The 13864-nt window shown below is 43.6% G+C and overlaps 1 protein-coding gene across 3 annotated transcripts in view; it reads left to right on the plus strand.

Moving 5' to 3' along the window:
* Positions 1–13864, plus strand: part of ARHGEF9 (Cdc42 guanine nucleotide exchange factor 9) — a 547099-nt gene that overhangs the window by 144154 nt on the left and 389081 nt on the right. For 2 of the 3 annotated variants that reach the window (XM_055564523.1, XM_055564525.1), the window contains exon 1: positions 10223–10884. The exons of the other annotated variant lie outside the window; for it this stretch is intronic. The gene's annotated coding sequence lies outside the window, so the exon portion shown is untranslated. Of the gene's footprint in view, positions 1–10222; positions 10885–13864 lie in introns of those variants that run through there. 3 annotated transcript variants of the gene reach the window in all.

Consider the following 13864-nt stretch of genomic DNA (forward strand, 5'->3'; position numbering starts at 1 on the left):
TGATTTCCAAAGTAAATAAACAGCTCACAAAAGTTAATATTAAAACAAAAAAAAGGGCAGATGACCGAAATAGACATTTCTCCTAAGAAAACATAAAATGGCCAACAGGCATATGAGAAGATGCTCAGCCTCGCTAATTATTAGGGAAATGCAAATGAAAACTACAATGGAGTATCACCACACACTGGTCCAAAATGGCTATCATTAAAATGTTGACAACAATAAAGGTTGGAGAGAGTGTGGAGAAAAAGGAACCCACTTACACTATTGGTAAGAATGTAAATTGGCTCATACACTATGGAGCATAGTATGGAAGCTACTTAAAAATCTAGAAGTAGAGTTACCATATGATCCTGCAATCTTATTCCAGGGCATATAGCTGGAGAAAGCTCTAATTCAAAAAGATGCATGCACCCCAGTGTTCAGAGCAGTACTGTTTAAATAGCCAAGCATGAAAACAGCCTAAATGTCCATCAATAGATGAATGATTAAAAATATGTCATATATATATATATGTGTGTATGCGTGTATGTTTCCTGTGTGCTGACTCTTTGTGACCCCATGGACTATAGGCCACCAGGCCTCCTTTGTTCAGGGGGCTTTTCAGGCAAGAACACTGGAGTGACTTGCCATGCCCTCCTCTAGGGGATCTTCCCAACCAAGGGATTAAATCCAAGTCTCTCGCATTGCAGTTGAATTCTTTACCATCTGAGCCACCAGGGAAGCCCATGAATATTGGAGTGGGTAGCCTATCCCTTCTCCAGGGGACCTTTCTACCTTTCTGACCCAGGAATTTAACAAGAGTTTCCTGAATTGTAGGCAGATTCTTCAATAGCAGAGCTTTCAGGGAAATATATATATATATATATATATATATATATCACAGGGAATTTGACTTTGAAAGCCAGTGGGATTTGAATACAGAGCTTCCACAGAACTGAGGAAACAGAGACTCTTGGAGGGCAGAAACAACCTTGTGCACACCAGGACCCAGGAGAAAGGAGTAGTGATCCCACAAGAGACTGAGCCAGCTTTGCCTGTGAGTGTTCCGGAGCCTCTGGTGGAGGTGTGGGTCAAGAGTGGCCTGCCGCAGGGTTAGAAGCACTGACTACAACAGTTCTGGGAGGCAGGGAATGCTGGCATACATCCTTTTGGAGGAGGTCACCATTTCCCCTACCATAGTTTGGCCCCAGGACAAATTATAGGGAGGGAACAAAGCCCTACCCATCAGCAGAAAATTGGATTAAAGATTTATTGAGAATGGCCTTGCCCACATGAGTAAGAATCAGTTTTCCCCACATCCAGTCCCTCCCATCAGGAAGCTTGCACAAGCCTCTTATCCTCATCCATCAAGGGAAGACAGAATGGAAACCACAATCACAGAAAATTAACCAAACAGATCACACAGATAACAGCCGTCTAACTCAGTGAAACTATGAGAAATGCCATATAGGGCTACCCAAGAAAGACTGGTCATGGTGGAGAGTTCTGAGAAATGAGGTCCATGGAGAAGGAAATGCAAACCACTTCAGCAATCTTGCCTGGAGAACCCCAGGAACAGTATGAGAAGGCAAAAAATATGTCACTGAAAGATGAAATCCTTAGGTCAGTAAGTGCCCAATATGCTACTAGCAGAGTGGAAAAATAGCTCCAGAAGGAAAGAGGAAACTGAACCAAAGTAGAAATAATGCCCAGCTGTGGATGCCTCTCATGGTGAAAGTAAATTCCAATGCTGTAAAAGAACAATATTGCATAGGAACCTGGAATCTTAGGTCCATGAATCAAGGTAAACTAGACATAGCAAATATGCTCTTCCAACAATACAAGAGATGGCTCTACACATGGACATCACCAGATGGTCAATACCGAAATCAGATTGATTCTGTTCTTTGCAGCTGAGGATGGAGAAACTCTATAAAGTCAGCAAAAACAAGACCAGAAGCTGATTGTGGCTCAGATCATGAACTCCTTACTGCAAAATTCAGACTGAAATTGAAGAAAGTAGGGAAAACCACTAGACCATTCAGGTTTGACCTAAAAAAAATCCCTTACTAATATACAGTGGAAGTGAGAAACAAATTCAAGGGATTAGATCTGATAGAGTGCCTGAAGAACTATGGATGGAGGTTCATGACACTGTACAGGAGGCAGTGATCAAGACCATCCCCAAGAAAAAGAAATGCAAAAAGGCAAAATGGTTGACTGAGGAGACCTTACAAATAGCTGAGAAAAGAAGAGAGGCTAAAGGCAAAGGAGAAAAGGAAATATATCTGAATGCAGAGTTCCAAAGAATAGCAAGGAGAGATAAGAAAGCACTCCTAAGTGATCAGTGCAAATAAATAGAGGAAAACAATAGAATAGGAGAGACTATAGCTCTCTTCAAGAAAATGAGAGATACCAAGGGAACATTTCATGCAAAGATGGGCACAGTAAACGACAGAAGATGTATGGACCTAACAGAAGCCAAAGTTATTAAGAGGTGGCAAGAATATACAGAAGAACTCTTCAAAAAATATCTTAATGACCCAGATAGCCACGATGGTGTGATCACTCATCTAGAGCCAGACATTCTGGAGTGCAAAGTCAAGTGGGCCTTAGGAAGAATCACTACAAAAAAGCTAGTGGAGATGATGGAATTTCAACTGAGCTATTTCAAATCCTAAAAGATGATGCTGTGAAAGTGCTGCACTCAATATACCAGCAAATTTGGAAAACTCATCAGTGGCCACAGGACTGGAAAAGGTGTTTTCATTCCAATCCCAAAGAAAAGCAATGCCAAAGAATGTTCAAACTGCTGCACAATTGCACTCAACTCACACGTTAGCAAAGTAATGATCAGAATTCTCCAAGCTAGGCTTCAACAGTACATAAACTGAGAACTTACAGATGTTCAAGCTGGATTAGAAGAGGCAGAGGAATCAGAGATAAAATTGCCAACATCTGTTGGATCACAGGAAAAGGAAGAGAGTTCCAGAAAAACATCTACTTCTGCTTCATTAACTATGCTGAAGACTTTGACTATGTGGATCACAATGAACTGTGGAAAATTCTGAAATACATGGGAATACCAGACCACCTTAGCTGCCTCCTGAGAAATCTGCATGTAGGTCAAGAAGCAGCAGTTAGAACCAGACACGGAACAACAGACTGGTTCCAAATAGGAAAAGGAGTACGTCAAGGCTGTATCTTGTCACCTTGCTTATTCAACTTATATGCAGAGTATATCATGTGAAATGCTGGGCTGGGTGAAGCACAAGCTGGAATCAAGATTGCCAGGAGAAATATCAATAACTTCAGATATGCAGATGGCACCACACTTATGGCAGAAAGTGAAGAGGAACTGAAGAGCCTCTTGATGAAAGTAAAAGAGGTATGAAAAAGCTGGCTTAAAACTCAACATTCACAAAACTAAGATCATGGCATGCGGTCCCATCATTTCATGGCAAATAGATGGGGAAACAATGGAAAGCGTGACAGACTTTATTTTCTTGGGCTCCAAAATCACTGCAAATTGTGATTGTAGCCATGGAATTAAAAGATACTTGCTCCTTGGAGGAAAAGCTATGACCAATCTAGACAGCATACTAAAAAATAGAGATATTACTTTGCCACCAAAGGTCCCAATAGTCAAAGCTATGGATTTTCCAGTAGTCACGTATGGATGTGAGAGTTGGACCATAAAGAAAGCTGAACACTTAAAAATTGATGCTTTTGAACTGTGGTGTTGGAGAAAACCCCTGAGAGTCCCTTGAATTGCAAAAAGATCCAACCAGTCACTCCAAAAGGAAACCAGTCCTGAATATTCATTGGAAGGACTTACACTGAAGCTGAAGCTCCAATATTTTGCCCATCAGATGGGAAGAACTGACTCTTTGGAAAAGACACTGATGCTGGGAAAGATTGAAGGCAGGAGAAGGGGACAACAGAGGATGAGATGATTGTATGACATCACTGACTTGATGGACATGAGATTGAGTAAAGTCTGGATGTTGGTGATGGACAGGGAAGCCTGGTGTGCTTCAGTCCATGGGGTTGCAAAAAGTTGGACACAACTGAGTGACTGAACTGAATGAACTGAACTGATAAGGAAGGATATATGTAGAATTTTATCCCTTAAGTAACTAATAAGTTACCCATTTCCCAATTGTCAATTACGTAGTGGTCATGTATGGATGTGAGAGTTGAACTATAAAGAAAGCTGAGTGCCGAAGAATTGATGCTTTTGAACTGTGGTGTTGGAGAAGACTCTTGAGAGTCCCTTGGACTGAAAGGAGATCCAACCTGTCCATTCTAAAGGAGATCAGTCCTGGGTGTTCTTTGGAAGGAAGGATGCTAAAGCTGAAACTCCAGTACTTTGGCCACCTCATGTGAAAAGTTGACTCATTGGAAAAGACTCTGATGCTGGGAGGGATTGAGGGCAGAAGGAAAAGGGGACGACAGAGGATGAGATGGCTGGATGGCATCACCGACTCAAGGGACATGGGTTTGGGTGGACTCCGGGAATCAGTGATGGACAGGGAGGCCTGGCATGCTGCGGTTCATGGGGTCAGAAAGAGTCAGATACGACTGAGCAACTGAACTGACTGAGTTACATAGTCTTCTCAGGCCTAAGGTGATTGCAATTTCTCCTTGAATTGTTCTATTATCAAAGCATTTGATGGGTATTTCTATTTGGTTGGTACATTTGGCTGAGGTATTGGGCCCATCCCAAAGACCTGTAAATACCATGGCTTCCCTTCCACCAATAAAGAGATGTATGGCATATATACTCTCTCCTTTGCTTCCTCTCTCCCTCCTTCTCGGCCTAGTGGTCCCAAACTGACAAGGATTTCTCTCTACTTCTCCTGTGGAGCTCTCTCTCTAGTCAGTCCTCTATCCCCAACCTCCTCCTCCAGATAAAGTTCAGTGAAGTCCTTCTCTGCATTGTGTTGGCAAGGAGCAGCATGTCTTTCAGGCAAGGCCTTCCTTGCAATTAAGTGATGAACGCATGAAGAGAAACATCTTGGGCCTCTGCCAGGCAGAGCAGACAGCTGTTTGGGGTAACCCACAGGTTACTGGATAAAAGTCTGGCTACTTACTAGGACCATCTAGAATAGGCCTGAGTCATAGGCCTACTGTCCTTTTGGAGAGGGAAAGTTAGAAGAAGCCCTGTATTTGTTTTATACAATTAACACTCTGCAGTCTGCTTCCAAGGAAACTGGTAGTTAAGAGCTTGTGGAAAAACATTTGACTGACTTAAAAAGATTCTGCTATACAGGTGGTCAGAAGCAGTTTAAGCCAAGGTCAGGAAGAAATTAGGTGAGGCTAAAAAGAAATCAGACTGTAAGGAGGAATTATTAGTAAAATACAAACCCATACTGGAATTTTGGTCTTTTCCTATGATTTTGTTTACATGGGATATTGCATGTGTTTTTTAAAAAATATTTCTTGTATATAATTCACATACCATAAAAATCCACTCTTTTAAAGTATACCACTCAGTGAAATTAAATATATTCAGAATTCAGCAACCATTACTGTTATCTTTTTAGCACCCCAAAAGGAAACTCCATACTCATTTCCAGTTGTTTACCATTTCCTTCTCTCCCCCAGTCCCTGGCAACCATTAACCAAATTTCTATCCCTATGAATTTGCTTTTTCTGAATATTTCATATAAATATAATCATAATATATGGCCTTTTGTGTCTGGCTTCTGTCACTTAGCATAATATGTTTAAGTTTCATCCATATTGTAGTTCATCCTTTCTAAAAGTTGAGTAATATATAGTACTCAACTGTATGGATAGACCACATCTTGTTTGTCCATTCATCAATTGATAACATTTGGTTTGTTTCAGCTATTATAAATGATGCTCCTATGAACCTAGGAGAGGAATTGTAGGTCATATGGTGACTCTATAATTAACATTGTGAGAAACTACCTCACAATATATGAGGGGCATTTTTAAGTATGGGACATTTTAGGTTTATTTTGTGGACTGATTTGGTGAGTATCTACCAGGACTCTACTCTGTGTGTAAGAAGATGAAAATATTAGGTTGGCCAAAAAGTTTATTCAGGTTTCCATCATACCATCATATGGAAAAACCTGAACGAACTTTTTGGCCATCCCAATATATCAAATAAATAGGGTTCAAGTAAGGGAAGGGAAGAGGTGCTTCATTTTTGCTGGATCAGGGAGGGCTTCATGGAGAAAGTGTCATTTGGTTAAGCTTTGAAAGATTAATAAAATTTCCTTAGGCAGGTGAAAGGGAGTGGAATCGAGGGGACAGGGTTTTCCAAGTAGTGGGAGCAGCATAGCAAAACAGAAGTTTTGGAAAGGATGTGACAATGTTAGCTGAAGCACAGACTTCAGATAATGATGAATTGATTGTAAAGGAAGGCAGGGCTAGATTGTAGAAAGCTTCCAAATGTCATGCAAGGGATTTGAGACTATATTTCTAAAGCAATGAAAAGCCACTGTATATTTTTGCTGATACAAGTGACATTTTGGGGCGGGTGTTTGAGGAAACCCAGTACTGGTTCACTGTTTTTCTTTTCTTAGGATTACTGTGACATTGACTAGAAAATGAAACCAGAGATTGTTAGTGTTATGAGAATATATACTGTGAAGTACTCTGAGTAAAGTGATTGTAAAAGGCCAAAGCGGAGGTACAGAAATACGTTATGTCTGCAAGTGCATGGGAGTATGTCATCTCCTTTCGAGAAAATTAAAAAGCTTTGATGCTTTCCTTCCAGTACCATCATTTCTTGATTTTCTTTCTTTTCTTATGGCTTGCAACCTCACCATTACTGATTTAGCACCTCCCCACCAAAGTGTAAAAATAAAGGGGATGCAGACAGTAACAGAACAGTGGTGTAATTCTAAGGACTATTGAACAATGTTGGAAGGGATCTTCCAGATAGTCTAGAAACTTTCTTATGTTACAGATGGGGAAACAGAGGCTCTGAGTTGGAGTATTACCTACCCAGGGTCACAAGTGAACTGATAACAGAGCTGGGATTTAAAACTCAAGCCCTTACGTAACTACTTCAGCATACAATACTGCCTAATTAACATCCTGTAGGATATTTAGAAATTACACAATGTATTGTTCTTTGTTTAAGAAGAAATATACCAACTGAACCCAGCACACCATTAAGGTATAGAAGCAACAGATATGGGTTACAATGAGCTAGGCACTTTTCCCCTGCTCTGACCACTTTGCTGATGAGTGACATCAGTTCATTCATTCATTAGGTTAGTTAGTTGTCCAGTAAGTAGAAATGTGTTGAATGCCCTTTGCTGTGCACTGTAGCTTAAAATCTGGTAGGGAGTTGTAGCAAAGACACAGACAACAAACTAGATGAGATAGAATTAAATATGATTATAAAAGTATATTCATTTTCTTTGGCTACTGCAACAAATTACCACAAAGTTAGTGACTTAAATTTATTCTCTTACTGTCGTGGAGATCAAAAGCCTAAAATTAGTTTTATGGGGCAAAAATCAAGATGTTGACAGGGTTGTTTCTTCTAAAGGCTCTGGAGGAGAATAATTTCCTTGTCTCTTCCAGTTTCTAGTGGCAGTTGGGATTTCTTTGCTTGTAGCTTCATCAGTACAATCCTCAAGGTCAGTAGCTTTAAAACTCATGCTGCTCCATCTTCATATCCTTTTATTCTCTGTGTATATAAATCTCTCTCTGTCTCCTTCTTATAAGGATACAGGTGTTTGCACTTAGGGCCCAACTGGATAATCCAGGATAGTCTCCCCATCTCAAGAACTTTAATTACAACTGCAAAGTCCCTTTTGTTATGTAAGGTAACATTTTACAAGTCTCGGGGATTAAGATATAGATATTTGTGTGAAGTAATTATTCAGTCTTACACAAAAGGTATATGTTTTAAAGTTGATGGAAGGCTTAAACCCAAGTATGGATCTAAGAGGAAGATGGCAGGATGAAATATAAGGGCTGGGGAAAGGGTTTTTCTCTTGTTATCCCCAATTGCAGAGGCTGTTACACAGCACAGACATTATTATTGTTGTTATTATCAGAGTGAGTATGATGAAGAAGAATTATGGCAATCAAAATATGTATTCTTACCTATTTTCAAAAGCATGCCTGCAACTTGTGTTGCTCAGTCATGTCTGACCCTTTGTGACCCTGTGGACTAGGTTCCCCAGGTTCCTCTGTCTATGGAATTTTCCAGGTAAGAATACTGCAGTGGGTTGCCATTTCCTTCTCCAGGGGATATTCTCAGGGATCTACATATGGTATGTAGAAAGAGCTGGCCTTTGTTTTGAAGTCTCTGATCTGAGCTCATTAAGACAAGCCTGTAGGGACTCTTCTGGCGGTCCAGTGTTTAAGACTCCATGCTTCCACTGTAAGGGGCATAAGTTCAATCCCTGGTCAAGGAACTGAGATCCTACAAGGCACAGGGAAAACTAAAAAGAAAAAAAAAAGCCAGGCCCTGTGGAAAGCATGAAGGGGCTTGTTTTTAAAGCAGGAAGCTAGGCCCTTTCCCTCAGAGTATGATCATCCATTGGTGATCTGGTTCTGCCTTCATCAAGGACAATGGGCCATGTACAACAATGAGAATAAAAGGCAGTCTTGGAATCACTATCTTTCTTTTGTCTTGGAGGAAGAAGAGAAATACAGAGCTCTGATTATCGGCCAGGCACAGATCAACCCATTGAATCCTTTCTAAAATACTGGGAAGAAGGTCCTTTTATTAGGGTCATTTAATAGATGAAGAATATTGAAGGTCTAAGGGCTTCCCTCATATCTCAGTTGGTAAAGAATGTGCCTGCAATGCAGGAGACCCAGGTTTGATTCTTGGGTTGGGAAGATCCCCTGGAGAAGGAAATGGCAATCCACTCCAGTATTCTTGCCTGGAGAATCCCCATGGACTCCTCTGAGCCTGGCGGGCTACAGTCCATGGGGTCGCAAGAGTCAGACACGACTTAGCAACTAAACCACCACCATTGAAGGCCTAAAGACGTGAAAGCTTACTTAGCTCATAGGTTTCCTCTCAGTTTGGAGGTGGTGAAGTCTTCTCAGACTCCTACCAGATACTACACACCCTGGAAGGAAGACTAGGAGCAAAAGGAGAAAATGAGAGGTAGGAAAGGAGTAGGAGGAGTGTAATGTAAGAGAAGCCCCAGATCTGGCTTTTGTATGGAGTTGACCATCTATCCTTAAAGTCAGGTCCCCTTTCACATCTCCGTGGCAATGTTACAGGATAAACTTGTTCGGTACACGCATTTGTCAAGGATGGTTGCTTTTCAACCTACTGGCAGAATTTCAAGAAAATCTTTTCCAGAGGAGTGCTGCCTTACACAATTCCCTCCATTGAACACTGATGTTTTTAGAGTGCTGAAGTGATTCATGTGAGTCCACCCCGTCCCCCCACCCCGCTTGAGGCATGTTATACAGATTCATTAGTATAATTTCTAGGTTGATTAGCTTAACTTCTCTATTTAAAAACAGAGGTGTGTTCACTAAGCCCTCCGGAAAAATTCTGAAGTCAGTTCCTTCCACCTAGCAAGCAAGGGCTCAAATGTAGGTTTCCTCAGCCAGGAGGTGGGATATCCAAGAGGCAATGTTCCTTCGTGTTCTAGTACACATCTGGTGAGAGCTGAAGGAAAGCAACATTCAAGTCCTCCTGCCCACCGCACTTGAGCTGTGGAGCTGTGTCTTTTCCCAACCATCCCAAGCTTGTAGGCTGGAAGCATGCCAGCTAAATTTTCAAAAAGATAGGGGGGAGGTGGTTTAAAAATGCACACCGTGATTAACAGGCGGGGAATCTGCCCTCCTGGGGATGTTGTAATTGCCAGGAAACTTCGAGTAGCGGATTGAATGGATCCAGGAAAAGGTTGTCGACAGTCCGTCGCGCCATCCCACCCCACCCTCCCCTTCCCTCACAAATCGCTGGGCCTCCCGGAGGCGTGAGACGGGGACTCCAGGCCAGGGTGTGGTGCACCGTAGGGCTCTCTGGCGGCCTCTCAGAGGGGCCTGGAAAGGGGAGGACCCCTCCTTACTCTGCCCTCCCAGCCTTTGGCTCCAGAGAGGTTAGCCATTTGGCTAATGAAATGTTTGTGTTACGTCAGGTTTTGGTGGACCAAATCAGTCTTCGCGACCCAAGCACACGGCAGGGCGGGGAGGTGGGTGGCGTTAGCGAGCAGCGAGTTTGACGCTCTGCCGCTCACCCTAGCTCGGGTACCTCCGCCTCCACCCCCTGGAGTATCTAGGCCGCCCAAGTCCGCCCCTGGGAGGGAGTGTGCGTTGGCCTTCAGCCAGCCTTCTCCGTGCAGGCAGCAGAGTTCTGATCTGAACTTCAGGGTTGGGGCCCCTCCCTACCACTCCTACTCACTTTACTCGCCTCTAAGGCTCCATCTTCCGCCAATTGTGACCCGAGGAACCCGCCGTCCTGACGCCCAGTAGCTGGCAAGCAGCAGCGCCAGGAGAGGCTCAGTTGAATTCAAACCTCCTTGACCCCTAGCTGACGCCGCAGGAACCTCCGCCAGAGCTCTCGGGCGTGCGGGTAACCTGCTGAGAGCGACTGCGGCCTACAAGTGAGGCGCAGCTGGGGGCCAGGGGCTGTCACAGAAACCGGTGGCTGAGTCTCTCTTTTGGGCTGCCTAGGCGGCGACCAGCAGCGCTCCCTCCGCAGCAGCGCCCCTTCCGAAGCTGCCTCCGTGCTATCCTCTGCCGGCCCCCTAGCCCTGCCGCTCATCAGTGGGTCAGTCCAACTCCTGGCTACGAGGGACGGGAACCCTCCATCCAGCCTGCCGCTCTACTCCGGGCCTGACCGTGGCGAAAGGAGCGCAACCTAGGTGACGACCCATCCACCTCTAGGTCCAGTCGTCCAATGGAGCGCTTCAACCACTCAATGCTTGCAAGGTAACTCCCACTGTAGGCTCTCTGCGGAACTAGTGTCTTGTGCCCGCCAGGGCAAAGGTCCACTTTTGCCACCAGCTTGGGGAAAATGCTCGAGACAAGGGCTACCTGGGGAGCCTGCAGGGACCACTGGGGCATGCCAGGATAGGTAGTTGAGCAGGAGCACCTGCCTGGCGCGACTCAAGGCTTAATAGTTTACATGGTTCAACAATTGAGCTTACAGATTTAGGGATGTAGGGTAGCTGAGTTCTACCGTGGGAATGGGATGGGGAAATGAGGAAGAGAGATGGGGGAGGTAAGGAGCCAAGGACAGTGTTGGGGAAGCTACCAGTGGCAGTGTGAAGCTACTGGCTCACCTGAGGACTGAACACTTCAACACTTGGCCACCTTGGGGTGTTCTGCTCAGTTCAGCCTTTGCTTGTGTTGTAAGGGGCTTGAGGGCACAAGGTAAGTGCACTTCTGTTGGCCCAATTCTCCAGTCAGAGACCGAATGACAACTTCTCATTATAAATGTAATGATTTTGTGGAAAATGAGGCCAACCCCTATTTGCAGGAAGATGAAATCTGAGTGGGTGAAGGATAGTCTTGCAGTGAACCATTTTGAAGGAAGGGAAGTAGAGCAGGGGTGCTCTCTTCAAATGCCTTCAAAGCTGTCATGTGGAAAAGGATTATTTGTCATAAGTGTCTCTAGAAAGGAGAACCTAGGATGGGTCAGATTTCAACAGAGTGGAAACCACCAGGAGGCAGAATTAAGCTTACTATAAAGGAACTTCATTCTAACAGGGAGGGAGGAGTATTTTTATTGTGTATCAGGCAATTTGCTAAGTGCTTTACATAAATTCCCTGGTGGCTCAGAGGTTAAAGCGTCCACCTGCAAGGTGGGACACCGCGGTTCAATTCCTGGGTCGGGAAGATCCTCTGGAGAAGGAAATGGCAACCCACTCCAGTATTCTTACCTGGAGAGTCCCATGGATGGAGGAACCTGGTAGGTTACAGTCCACGGGGTCACAAAGAGTCGGACACGACTGAGCGACTTCACTTTCATTTTCACTTCTTTACATAAATTATCCCATTTAACAGTTAGCAAGGTTTGGATATGTCCAATGATGAAATGGAATGCCAGGAAGTAATGGAGTCTCTGTTCGTCTAGGCTGCAGCTCTTTCTGTTCTTAAGACGAGGTTTGTGACAACCATCTATTCATTTGCTGGGGCTGAAAAAGGCTTGTACAAGATATTGGGAGAGTCTATCATTCATTCATGCCGTGACTTTAGAGAAATACCATCATCTCTCTGGACTTCAAGTCCCTCTTCTTTAAAGTCAGAGAATTAGACTTCACTAGGTTACCTGAAAAAAAAAAATCCCTTTGACCAGTAAAAATAAAATTGTAAAAAAAAATGGGCTTTAGTTTTTTGCACTCTTGAATTTACAGGAGTTGTAGAATTGGGTCTCCACAACATCTTGAAGATGGACCCCAAAAGGAACTAAAATGCCTCTCCCTTCTTTCACTGGCTGAGGTGTGACTCTAATGTCCATCCAACAGATACACTTTCAATGGCTGTAGTGTTTCCCAACAGCCAAGGTCTCTGAAGAGTAAAAACTCAGGGCCTCCTTTGATGTTGCTTGGATTGTCCAATGACAACTGCATTGCTTTTTAGTCACTGCAAAGGCAATTGCTCTGTCTTGTTATGCAAAAATGCAGAGCATCTGCTGGTGTGGTACATTGTACTGAGCAAATGGAGATGAGGGCAGAGAGTAATGGATGAAATAGGCTCTTGCCCTTAGAGAGCTTCAAGTCATTTATGGGAAAGGCAGGTACAAGGATCACAGACCATATTATAAGGCAGAATGTTGCTTTGAGGGGGGTGTACAGAAAAGACAGAAATCATGTGGAGCCATAAAAATACACTAGGTTAGAAATTTGGGAGCCTTAGATTCTAATCTTGGCTGGTCACTTAAGGCAGGTCAGCCCACCTTCTGAGGCCTGAAACTTTAAGACTTTCTGGTATTAGATGAGAATTTCTGGTTTGGGTGGGTCTTCAAGAGGCATTTGTGGTGGGCCTTGAAGTGCTCTGGGTAGGGTTTACACTAACAGAGGAAGACAGCAGAAACTGGGACAAAATTCCTGGACACATGAAAAACATATGTGCCTTCATGGATATGTTGTTGTTGTTCAGTTGCTCAGTTGTGTCCTACTCTTTGCAACCCCATGGACTGCAGCACACCGGGCTTCCCTGTCCTTCACAATCTCCCGGAGCTTGCTCAAACTCATGTCCATTGATTCGGTGATGCCATTCAACCATCTCATCCTCTGTCATCATCCCCTTCTCCGCCTGCCTTCAATATTTCCCAGTATCAGAGTCTTTTCCAACGAGTCAGCTCTTCACATCAGGTGGCCAAACTATTGGAGCTTCAACTTCAGCATCAGACCTTCCACTGAATATTCAGAGTTGATTTCCTTTAGGATTGACTGGTTTGATTTCCTCGATGTCCAAGGGAGTCTCAAGAGTCTTCTCCAGCATCAGAGTTTGAAGGCATCAGTTCTTTGGTGCTCAGCCTTTTTTACTGTCCAGCTCTCACATCTGTACATGGCTACTGGAAAAACCATAGCTTTGACTACATGGTCCTTTGTTGGCAAAGTAATGTCTCTGCTTTTTAATACACTAAGTTTGTCATTGCTTTACTTCCAAGGAGCAAGCATCTTTTAATTTCATGGCTGCAGTCATCATATGCAATGATTTTGGAGCCCAAGAAAATAAAGTCTGTCACTGTTTCCATTGTTTCCCTGTCTATTTGCCATGACATGATGGGACCGAATGCCATGATCTTAGTTTTTTGAATGTTGAGTCTTAAGTCACTTTTTCACTCTCCTCTTTCACTTTCATCAAGAGGCTCTTTAGTTCTTCACTTTTTTGCCATAAGGATGGTATCATCTGCATGTCTGACGTTATTGATATTTCTCCCAGCAATCTCAATTCCATCTTG

This window comes from Bubalus kerabau, chromosome X, assembly GCF_029407905.1.
Source record: "Bubalus kerabau isolate K-KA32 ecotype Philippines breed swamp buffalo chromosome X, PCC_UOA_SB_1v2, whole genome shotgun sequence".
NCBI lineage: Eukaryota > Metazoa > Chordata > Mammalia > Artiodactyla > Bovidae > Bubalus > Bubalus kerabau.